The sequence below is a fragment of the Theropithecus gelada genome, chromosome 3 (assembly GCF_003255815.1).
Source record: "Theropithecus gelada isolate Dixy chromosome 3, Tgel_1.0, whole genome shotgun sequence".
Taxonomy (NCBI): domain Eukaryota; kingdom Metazoa; phylum Chordata; class Mammalia; order Primates; family Cercopithecidae; genus Theropithecus; species Theropithecus gelada.
The window spans coordinates 152,068,787-152,081,267 of NC_037670.1; the positions used below are offsets into that span (position 1 = coordinate 152,068,787).

Here is a 12,481-nt window from a genome sequence, read left to right on the forward strand (position 1 = left end):
ATTGTCATGTAAGAAACTTGGTCTCCACTGCAGAAGCAGCCACACAAAGAACTGACGTATTCTGCTGATAGTCCCAGTTGACTGCCATATGAGAGTAAGGCCAGCTTGGATCATCCAATTCCAGTCAAACCCCCAGATCACTGTGTCTATATGAGGGGCCCCAGGAAGGATCAACAAGAGAACCACCCAGCTGAATCCAGCCCAAATGTAAGCAAATAAATTATTGTGTTTTAAGCCACCAAGTTTTGAGATGGTTTATTACCTAGCACCAGATAACTGATATACAAAATGACTCTGAGACATAGTATTATTATTCCGATTCATGAGTTAGGAATGTGAAGTTCAGAGATATTAGGAAATTTATCCAAGGTTCTAGAACTAGAAAGCAGCAAAAAGAGGCCCAGAACTTCAGATCTGTCCCCAGGTTCAGCACTTCTGCACTACACTAGGCTGCATTTACACAACCTCCACTCAACTAGTAAAAGGTCACTGATAATCCTAGTCCTCCCAGATCCTATTTGCTGACCTAGTTACCGACCTCCAGCACCCCTTTATTGAGAAAGAGTCTGCTGCCGGCTCCTTCCTGGCCTGCTAGTGAGTTTGCCTTGTTACTTTCTTTCTGCAAAAACTAAAGCCAGGAATCATTTTCAGTGAATCAATTGAATACAGCTAGTAGAAACATAAAAAGGTAAGACCTATTTTATATGAAAAATTAATATTCTGGTTTGCATCTTGATTTAGAACATCATAATGGAGAAAAATGGGAACAAACTTACATGGTCTGGAGGAAAACAATAAGAATTATCAAAGGATTAAGAGAAGTTAATCATTAGTCAAAAACAGATTTTAGAATTGAAGTTCTTATTCATAGAAAACGTTATGGTTTATGTTAATTCCTGGGGAAGGAAATTGATTCAAATGACAAAATTGTGAACACATGCTAGAAAACTGGATAAAAAATTTAAATGGAAATCTCGGATAAAATAGAAGGAATAAGGCTCTGCCAAATGTACGATGAAAAACGAAAAATCTCATCTTTTAAGATATTTGTATAGGAATTATCAAAAGAGAAAGAAGATGCGAACAGGTTATCCTTTATTTCTTCCCCCAATTTTTTAATCACATCATCATAACCATTGGGATAATTCACAGAGTTTATTCTAAATGAAGCAAATGACTTGTAAAAGTCCCTGCTTCTCAGCTAGAGGTATGTTTGCTATGAACAAAAAGCAACTTAACCAGTCTTGCAAGTTTTTGATTTGAGAGCCCAAAACAATTTTAAAACTAAAATCTTCATATTAAATGTTATTTTGCAGGTGGCAGTTAAACAGTAAGAAAGCATCTGGCATAAATTAAGTGAACAGATCACCAAATCATTTGGAAAACAAGTAAGTCTTAGTGCAGTGATCTAAAGTCATTATGAAAACTGACTTGTCCACAGAGTTTGAATGACAGAATAGATAAAACACGTGAACTCATACACAAGCTTTCTCTGAACAAATTAATTAGCTTTCCTGCAGCCCTCCATCCATGCCAAAGAGAGCAATCACACAAGTGAATCAAGCAGCCATGCATAGCCTTGCTCAGTGTTTGTTTCAGGAGAACTTGTGTGCCCACATAATTTCACGCTAGGAAGGAAAACAGCATGGGATAGTGGAAGGATGCTGCAGCCTTTAACCCATCACTTAACCTCTGTGTGGCTCACTGTTCTTATCTCTACAAGGTGGGTAGAAAAACCCGTGCTTCCTACTTCACAGAGGTGTAAGCATAAAAGATGTAAACAGACTTTGAAAAAGTTAAAACAGCTGTGCAAATACAAAGTGCTTTATACTTGAAGAAGAGTATAAAAAGGCAGAATCTGTGATGTAGCAGCAGCGATTCTACCACCCAGCCACAAGGCTGCTGGTGATGTCTCACATGAAAGCAAAGGCATTTTAAAACACAAAGACTTAAGAGAGAGCAGAAATGAAGAGACATGCTGTTTGCAAAAATGATTGTGTTTAGTCTGGGGTCTTCACATAAGAAAATAATATTTTGAGAAATTGCCATGTTAAATTCAAGCTGCTCTTGGGTGACTTCAAACTATGAAATTTGCATGTAGCCCATGAGTAACTCTGTCCTAGAAGAATTCCTTGAATTCTCTTTCATGACAATAATCTTGCAAAATTTAATTTAACTCCATTTACAAAGACTTAGGCACAAGGTTAACAATAATGAATCAATGATTTTTTTTTCATCCACTTTCTGAATAATGACTCTCTTCTGTACAGTACAAGGCTTCTAAATCCTGTTTACATATAAGCCACACATTTTTCCCCAAATAATTGTATCTGCATACAAAATTCACCTGCACTAACACTGAAAAACGGAGTACTCCATATTCAAGCCAGTGTAGTTCATTCAATTCAACAGATGGGGCTGGGCACAGTGACTCACACCTGTAATCCCAATACTTTAGGAGGCCAAGGAAAGAGGATCACTTGAAGCCAGGAGTTCAAGATCAGCCTAGACAACATAGCAAGACCCTCATACCTACAGAAAAAAAAAAATTAAGTAGCTGGGCACCTGTAGTATGCACCTGTAGTCCAGCTGCCTGGGAGGCTGAGGTGGGAAGATCACTTGAGCCCAGGAGTTTGAGCCCAGGAGCCCAGGTGCCTATAGATGCACCTGTAGTCCAGCTGCCTGGGAGGCTGAGGTGGGAGGATTGCTTGAGCTGCAGGGAGCTATGATTGTGCCACTGCATTCCAGCCTAGGTGAGAGAGCAAAACCCCATTTCTGAAAAATAAATAAATATATGGGTTTTTAAAAATTATATCTGGTGCTTTTCTTGTTACTACAGCACATGTATTTGGCACTGGTTTTGGCATTTGGAGGGAACACGCTTGGGAGTAAGAGTCTGCATCCAAGAAGCTTACGTTATAAGAGAGAAGATGAGAAAATAAAGGTCAATAACAATAGAAGGCAGAATAGAAAGATTTTAAGAGTGGTTTAAAAGGCTCTGAGTGGCAAAAAAAAAAAAAAAGAGAGAGATCACATCTTGTCGATGTGAGGTTTCAAAAGGATGCTTTCTAAATAAACTTTGAAAAGGAAATAAAGATGGCAAAGAAAAGATACATTCCTCGCCAAAACTATGTTATTTCAAAAAATAATCAAGGCATTGGTGGGAGAAGGAAGAAGAGCATTTCAAGTCAAGGGAACAGCAGATGCAAAGGCTTTGAAGTAGCCAAGCAAAGAACATAGAGAGGATCCACTGGTGGTAAACTCTGGTTGGAGTTTAGGGCACCAGTGCTTTACAGGGGAGTGGTAGAGAGATAAAGTAAAATAAACTCTTATTCTGAAGACCTTTGATTGCCAGGCCAAGGATATTAGAGGACCTTTGAAAACTGAAAGGCAGGAAAATAAAATATGCCACCCCTACAAAACCCCAGCTCTTTCTATTACAAAATCATTAACACAGATAATGAATTAAATGACACAAACAAATGTATATGTTTTCATTAAAATCCTTGTTGGTGCTTGAGGTCAGGAGTTTGAGGCCGGCCTGGGAAACATAGCAAGACCCCATTTCCACAAATAAAAATTAAAAAAAAAAATTAGCCGAGCATGGTGGAGTGGACCTGCAGTCCTAGCTACTAGGAAGGCTGAGGTGGGAAGACTGCTCGAGCCCAGGAGTTCCAGTTTGCAGTGAGCTGTGATCAAGCCACTGCACCCCAGCCTGGGCAACAGAATGAGACCCTGTCTCTTAAAAAAAAAAAAAAAAAAAAAAAAAAGTACTGATTGTGCGCAGTGGCTCACACCTGTAATCCCAGCACTTTGAGAGGCTGAGACAGGTGGATCACGAGGTCAGGAGTTCAAGATCAGCCTGGCCAAGATGTTGAACCCCCATCTCTACTAAAAATACAAAAATTAGCCAGGCGTGATGGCAGGTTCCTGGAATCCCAGCTACTTGGGAGGCTGAGGCAGAGAATTGCTTGAACCTGGGAGGCAGAGGTTGCAGTGAGCCGAGATCACTCCACTGTACTCCAGCCTGGGCAACAGAGTGAGACTCCATCTCAAAAAAAAAAAAAAAAAAAAAAAATGATTGGGTACTGCTTTGCTCTTTTTCTTACATATTTACAATATTTGTGTTTGCTATAGTTATTATTAATCCTACAGTTATTACTAACCCTAGCCCTAACTCCATCAAAACTATTATCAGACATTTCACATTCTGGTTGTCAATTGCTAACTAGTAATTAGTAAAGTTTTCCCCAGTATAATTTCAAATTGGTATCTGGACTTCTATTTCCATCAGTGTGATGCTTGGTCCTCCTGTGGAAAACAAATCAAAATACTGGGTAAAATACAATAAAAAGATTTTAATACATTAGTTACCTGGCTAATTAGTAAAGGGAACTTGATGAAAGTAGACCCGAAGAGGTAATCAGAGAAATAAAGCCATCTTATGCCTTGTGGACCATTTTTCAAACTGAATGTACTTCACCTTTGTGTTTTCCATCTCTATAAAGCTACAGAATGGAGAAAACAAAGCCCAACATTCACTCAAGGTCCCCCTTTATAAAACTAAGACTGCAAACGGTCACACTTCCATCATAACAGTGAAGTAGAAAAACATTCTGCCACCCAACACACCAAAAGCAAGATTGCCTAATTAAAAATTTAGCACTGGAAAGAGCGGGATTCATCCCTAAAAATACTAAGCATAAGTCAGTCTTCACACAGTTTTGCATGCCAAATTCACACTTCTTGGCCAAGAAATCTCAAGCCAAGAAGTCAGTTAAAGTTGTCCTGGGCTGGTAGTTTTCCAGGTTCCTGGCAGAAACAAATTCAATCCTCTTTGGAGTATTAGTTTTATCACAGTCTGAAAGAATTCATGCAAAAATAAGTTCACAAAAATATGAGGCCACAGTAAACACTGTATTTGTCTCATGCTGCTAATAAAGACATACCTGATACTGGGTAATTTATAAAGAAAAGAGGCTTAATGGACTCATAGTTTCATATTGCTGGGGAAGCCTCACAATCATGGCAGAAGAGCAAGGATGTCTACATTGGCAGCAGGCAAGATGAGAGCATGTGCAGGGGAACTCCTCTTTATAAAACCATCAGATCTCATGAGACTTATTCACTACCATGAGAATAGCATGGCAAAGACCCACTCCCATGGTTTAACTACCTCCCCTCAGGTCCCTCCCACAACACCTGGGAATTGTGAGAGCTACAATTCAAGATTAGATTTGGGTGGGGACACCCAAATTAGATTTGGGTGGGGACACAGCCAAACCATATCTATACACACACACACACACACACAGAGAGAGAGGGGGAGAGAGAGAGAGAGAGAGAGAGAGAGAGAGTACAGTATGAAGAGCAAAAGCCAATAGAACAGACCTTTTTAAAAATGTCTAAAAGGCTTTATGTCTAAATAAATTTAAAAGTGATTTAAAATATAAGGAAAGGGAAAGACACCATAGAAATGAAGCAGATTTTAAAAAAACAAATATAATTCTAAAAATTTAAAAATACAATAAAGAAAGCTTGAAACTCAATAGACAGATTTGAAAAGCTGACATGTGAATTTGAAAGATAGATCCAAATAAATCATCCAGAATGCAGCATAGAATGATCAAGATAGAAATGATAAAACAGAGATCGAAAGACATGTCAAACCAGAGCTCTAAAAGGACAAGAGAGAAACAGGATAAGTGAAATAATATTTGGATTGATGGCTACTGCAAATTTTTCAGAAATAATAGAACACTTCTCCACAGATTGAAGAAGCTCAGTGAATTCTAAGCTTAATAATAAAAAGAAACTCATGGCTAAACACATCACAGGGAATCTGTAAATAAAAAAGACAAAAGAAATATCTGAAAAACAGCCAGAGAGAAAAGACAACTAAACTTCAGCTGAAGGACAGACATAATGAAAGCCAGAAGAAAGCAGAGCAGTATGTTCAAAGGGCTGAGGAAAAAAATTTTTTTTTAAATTATTTTAAACATCTTTCAAAAACTGGGACAAGGAAAGCTATATTTAAACAAAAATATCCTAATAGACTGCTATAAATAGATACTCAGTAAGGGAAATTCTAACGAATATATTTTATGCAGAAGGAAATTGATCCCAGATGAAAGAACTAAGATGCAAAAAGAAAAGATCAATAAAGAAAACAGTAAGTATATAGATAAAACTAAATAAACATTGAGATAAATATATAGCTAAAATAAATATAGAGATAAAATAATAATATTATTATCTGGTGGGATTAAAATAAAGATAAAATAAACCTAAAATGCATGACAAAAATAATACATTTCAGGAATGGAATAGAGTTCACGCATTTTAAGACAATTGTATTGCTAGAAAAGAGGGTGACAATATGATTGACTAGCACTTGAGAAGCCAAATATATATGCTAAAATGTCTAGCATGACAATTAAAAGAATAGAAACAAAGTATATAACTTCTAAATTAGTAAAAGAGGAACATAGAATGAAAAAAACAAATACTCAATCCAAGAGAATCCAAGGAAAAAAATGAAAAAGAAACAGAAAAGGTAGGACAAATAAAAAGCCCATGATAAGATGGTAAAAATAAATCCAAACATATTAATAACTACAAAAACAAATGTAAATGGATGAGATATGTAAGTGGAAGAAACATATTTTTTCAACTGTATTTTAAAAACCTGCTTAGATTGTTTAAAAAATTTAAAGGATTTTTTTACATATTTACGAAATAAATGGATATCTACAAGATATCCACAAAAGGATATACAAAAAAGAAATAGCATGTACCCTTCATAAATATTAAGAACATGAAAGAAAGACTGAGCAAATGTTCCTGGTCAAAGAGACTAAAGAAATATGACAAGTAAATGTAATACCGAGTCCTAAATTGGATCCTAGACCAGAAAAATATTTTTCCTTTGAAATACAGGCTACTAGAGGGCCAATGGTGAGATTTAGACAAAGTTTGAATATTAGGTAATAGTTCTAGATCAGTGTTTATTTCCTGATAGTGCCTCACCATGCCATGAGAAGCATGTGCCCTTTCTAGTCTCCTGATCCAAGAAGGGTGAGGGACATGCAGAGTACAGTTGCCCCAGTACAGCCACATGTATACAGTGAGAGGCTGAGCTGCCCCTGCTGCCACAGCCTGAAACAAAGCCACCCAGCTTAGATCAGTCAGTACCTAGATGACTCAAGATTCCTGGGAATAAATACAGATGCATGTGACATTGAGATTCGGGGTTGTCTATTTTGCTGCAATAAGTAACTGATACAATGACAAAGTTAGATTATTGCAGGAAGAAAATTTATTTTAACCTTAGAAAAATCAATTGGTCCAGTTGTGGTGGCTCAGGCCTGTAATCCTAGCACTTTGGGAGGCGGAGGCGGGCAGATTGCCTGAGCTCAGGAGTTCGAGACCGGCCTGGGCAACATGAAAAAACCCTGTCTCTACTAAAAAAGACAACAACAACAAAAAAAAATTAGCCAGGCATGGTGGCACACACCTGTAGTCCCAGTTACTCAGGAGGCCGAGGCACAAGAATTACTTGAACCTAGAGGTTGCAGTGAGCCAAGATCGCACCACTGCACTCCAGCCTGGGCGACAGAGCGAGACTCCATCAAAAAAAAAAAAAATCTATTGGTATAATTTACTATATGATTAGAGTAAAAGAAACAATGTGAACATCTCAGTAGGTACTGAAAAATATCATTCGATAACATTTAACATTCATTTGTGATGGTTAAAAAAATTAGGACTAGGAGAGCTTGCTCCAACAGATGTGTACCTATTATGAAACTATAGCAAATCAGATTGATATGGTTTGGCTGTGTTCCCACACAGCTAAATTTCATCTTGAATTGTAGCTCCCATAATTCCCACCTGTTGTGGGAGGGACCTGGTGGGAAATAATTGAATCATGGGGGCGGTTTTCCCCATACTGTTCTGGTGGTAGTGAATAAGTCTCGCAAGATCTGATGGTTTTATAAGAGGAAACCACTTTCTGTTGATTCTCATTCTCTCTTGTCTGCCACTACTAAGATGTGCCTTTTGCCTTCTGTCGTAAGTGTAAGGCCTCCCCAGTCACATGCAACTGTGAGTCCATTAAACCTCTTTTTCTTTATAAATGATCCAGTCTCAGGTATGTCTTTATCAGCAGTGTGAAAATGGACTAATACAAAGATAATGTAGTATTTGCACAGAAATAGCCAAATAGAAAAAATGAGAGAGTCCAGAAAAGGATACACTAATATATAGACAATTTATAATGAAGAGAGGTAGTATGGCAGTTTAATTAGGAAAAGACAAGTAGGTCTTCAATAAATGTGACAGTAAGTTATCCAAATGAAAAATGTTAAATTGCACCTCTATATCACATGATATATAAGAATCAATTCCAGATGGATTAAAGATCTAAATGTGGTAAGGAAAAACCCCATAACATCATACAAGTAACAAAGGAGAATATATTTACGACCTCAGGATAAAGAAGTATTCCTTAAACAAGACATAAAAAGCAGAAACTGTAACAATAGAGACTAATAAATCACACTACATTAAATAAGAACTTCTGTTCATGAAAGACACCATAAAAAATAAAAGCAGCCACAGAGCAGGAAAAGATATTTGCATCATCAGCGAAGGACTAGTATCCAGAATATACAAAGCACTATAGTTGACAGGAAGAATAATGAAATTAAGCAAAATTCCAACTAGCAATATGGAGAATAATAGCTTTTGATTTTATTAGAACTGTGGAATCACTGAACTCAGTGCTCTTTAGAGATCATCATGCTAACTACCCAATCTCTTTATTTCACAGCTGAGCACGCCAAGACCCAAGGAAGGAGCCCAGAGCAGACTGCACAGCATGCCCTGTGCCCCAACCACACTGCTTCCTCTTCTGAATCTCTGCACCCCCAAGTCTGGTTCAGTTTTGAGTTTCAGGCATGGTCTCATCCCTTTGGCACTTCTTTATTCCAACCAAAAGTTCTCAGCTTCAAAAAAAAGATGAGCATGTTCAATGAAGAGAAAGTCTGTTTGATGGTAATCTGTAAATTTGCCACATAAAGCATAAACCTTACCACATAAAGCTTAAAGGAACACCCACTGAATTCCAACTGCTGAAAGTTGTCCTGCCCTTTCCTTATGGTCTCCAAAGACAAGCTTGTTTTATGTCACAAAAATCTCCCCTTTTTATGGGCCAGATTTAATTTGTCACTACTTGGATATTGAACACTTTTTGCAAATTAAAGAGAAAGTCACCTCAGGCAACTTTCAAATAGAGGCTTATTGGGGACTTGATGATACTGCAAATCATTAAAGAACTTAGGTTCTGTACCCCTGCCCTCACTGATTAAATAGAGGCCACTGCTTTGAAGCCATCAAGGACCCATGGGACTGACCTAATGCTTTTTGCCTTCAGCTTCTGAAGCTTATCACATTACTAATGTTTGAGTCTCTAATCCAGCTGGCTAGTTTAATCATCTTGAAGTAAAATAATACTATTAACATTGTTAGAAATGATTTATTTTTCTCTGTGCTCTTACCCTCTGCTTGATTCATTCATTTTATTTATAATTTTGCAATTACAAGTTTTCTTCTCAGAATCCTTCTCTTTCCCATTGTTAAAAGTAAAGACTATATCATCCTCTTTCTTTTATAATCTGTTGCTATGGAAATAGGGATTAATGATCCAGGGATAATAAAGAAAGAAAAAAGGTATTCTGTAAGAGAAAATTTGTTTCCAAATATAATCCCTTTTAGTTAAGCTGTCATATAAAATTATACAATTATTGGTTGAGCACAGTGCAACTAGAAAGGTGCTAGGTCCTAATCAAAACAGAGAAGATAAAGACCATGAAATTGTATTTTAGCTAAGGAAATAAGACACATGACACAATGTACAAGCAGTATGTTACTGTTCGTATGTAATTTGGGTGTAAAAATTTGTGTTTGAGATCATAAAAGCAGTAAAAAAAAAAATCAAAGTATACAAACAAAAACAGATGGGCTTGATATGAACAACCACTGGAATAAGATTTAAAGCCAAAATCAGGAATTTTAATTTCATAACTAGAAGTTAGGATTGGAGAGAAAGTGTAATGTGATCAGCATGCTGCGCAAGAAAGATGACTTCATTTGTTCATTTGGTGAACATTTTCTGAAGGCACAGTAGGCTTTGCGTCCTGGGCTAAGCATGAGGGCATGGGACAATAGAAACTGTCAATGAAATAATGAAATAATAGAATTGACAATGAAATAATGTTGTCTTGAGTCATCTTCCCCAGAAGCAGAGCCTGAGACAGGAATTTGGGTATACATGGCTATTAAGGCAGTGCTCTAAGAGAGAGGGAATAAGGAAAACGGAATACGGCAGGGGAAGTAAGTAAGTGGCATCTGCAGGTGTCTCGCTTCACTGTATCCCACAGAGAGCCCTAGAGCATGAACATTCTCCCAGGTAGTCCCCATGTTGAAGCAAAGGGAAAAGCCTTTTGAACTCTTCTATCAGCCAGCAACTGGCTGGAGCCTGCCCCTAGGGGAAATAGGTGAGTAATTTACCAAATGAGTTAGCTCTGACTGCGATTCTTTAGAGGGGCAAGAGTGAGCCAATGCTCACAACAGTTGAAGGATGGATGACCTAGGGTAGTAAAGGGGATCTGAGTGGGGCACCAGCAGTGTATAAAATGTCTTCAAATTATTAAGACAGGTTACTTTGAACTCAGACTCCTATACCTAGCCCTCAAGCCCATCTCTGAAAGAACTACTGGAGGGCACTACTGTGGCAACAAGATACATGAATGTGAGAAAGAGGACTGTATGGCATAAAAGAAAAAATGATGAAAAAGAAATGTGAAAAATTTCTAGTGAAGTCCAATAATGCAGAATGCAGAATGCAAGAAAAATTGGGGAACTAAAATCCCGGATGATTACAATATGGCAGATGGTGGTCAAAGATGGGAAAGAGAAAAATCAGTGTCCTAACATTAGTAGCAGTGTATCTGGTGAGAAGGCAATAAATACTAATATGTTGTGGTGCTGTCCAATATGGTTGTTATGGCATGAACTGTGTCCCCACAAAATTCCTATGTTGAGGCCCTAACTCTCTACATCTCAGAATGTGAGCGATTTGGAGACAGGACCTTTAAAAGGCTGATTATGTTAAAACGAGGCCCTTAGGATAAGCCCTGATCTAATCTGACTGATGTCCTCAGAAGAAGAGATTAAGACTCACAAGGAGATATCAGGGATGCAAGCACACAGAGGAAAGACCACGTGAGGACACGCAAGAAGGAGGCATCTGCAAGGCAGGTAGAGAGGCTTCAGAAGAAACCAGACCTGCTGACACCTTGATCTTGGACTTCCAGTCTCCAGAACTGTGAGAAAATTAATTTCTGTTGTTTAAGCCATCCAATCTATAGTATTTTGTTATGGCAGCCCAAGAAAATTAATACAATAGTAGTCAGTGGCTACATGTGGCTATTTAATTTACATTAATTAAAATTAAATAAAGGTAAAACTTCAGTTTCTCCCTCATGTTAGCCACACATCAAGTACTCAATAGCCACATGTAGCTAGTGGTTACTGTATAAGACAGTGTCAGAGATATAGAACATTTTCATCATTGCAGAAATTTCTATTGGACAATGTTGCCTGCAGGTTGAAGGCAATTTTTGTTTAAATATATGGGATAAAAATTTTAAAGATAATGATTAAGAAAATAAAGATATCTATAATCCCAGCACTTTGGGGGGCTAAGGTGGGTGGACTGCTTGAGCCCAGGAGTTTGAGATCAGCCTGGGAAACGTGGTGAAACCCCATCTCTACAAAAAATTAGCTGGGCATGGTAGCATACGCCTGTAGTCCCAGCTACTCCGGAAGTGGAGGTGGGAGTATCACTTGAGCCCTGGAGGTCAGGCTGCAATAAGCCAGGATCACACCACTGCATTCCAGCCTGGGCAACAGAGTGCAATCCAGAAAGAGAGAGAAAGGAAGATGGGAGGGAGGGAAGGAGGGAAAATATATCATAACCTAAAAAGGCTTATTGCAGGAATGCAAAGATGGTTCAATATTAAGAAATCTCATTAACAAAGGGGAAAATATCAGGATTTCCCCATTTTAATAATAATTAACATTCAAAATGCATTGTGAATATAGCAACCTTTTTGAACTAAAAATCACATTCTACATTTTAAAAAACTTTTTATAAGGTAGGAATGGAAAGAAAATTTTGTTTCTGGATAGAAGCTAAATAACTATCAGAAACACATAAATCACTTCAGATGGTGAAATATTGGAGGCATTCTAATTGAACAGGACAAAGAAAATGTATCAAATAAGAGTTCTTGGGTTGCAAGCAACAGAAATCAATTCTAATTTAATCCCCCAAAAAGGAGGACTTATTGGAAAGCTTTTAGAAAGCTCACAGAATCAACCAGAAGGCTGGAGAAAAGGTTCAAAAACAGACATG

At 37.7% G+C, this 12,481-nt stretch overlaps 1 long non-coding RNA gene across 1 annotated transcript; it reads left to right on the plus strand.

The window, feature by feature from the left end:
• Positions 1–602: 602 nt before the first annotated feature.
• Positions 603–9,522, plus strand: LOC112621491. The gene is made up of 4 exons (XR_003118737.1): positions 603–688; positions 1,317–1,388; positions 2,840–2,944; positions 8,834–9,522. It is a non-coding gene; the product is annotated as an uncharacterized LOC112621491 (long non-coding RNA).
• Positions 9,523–12,481: the final 2,959 nt, after the last annotated feature.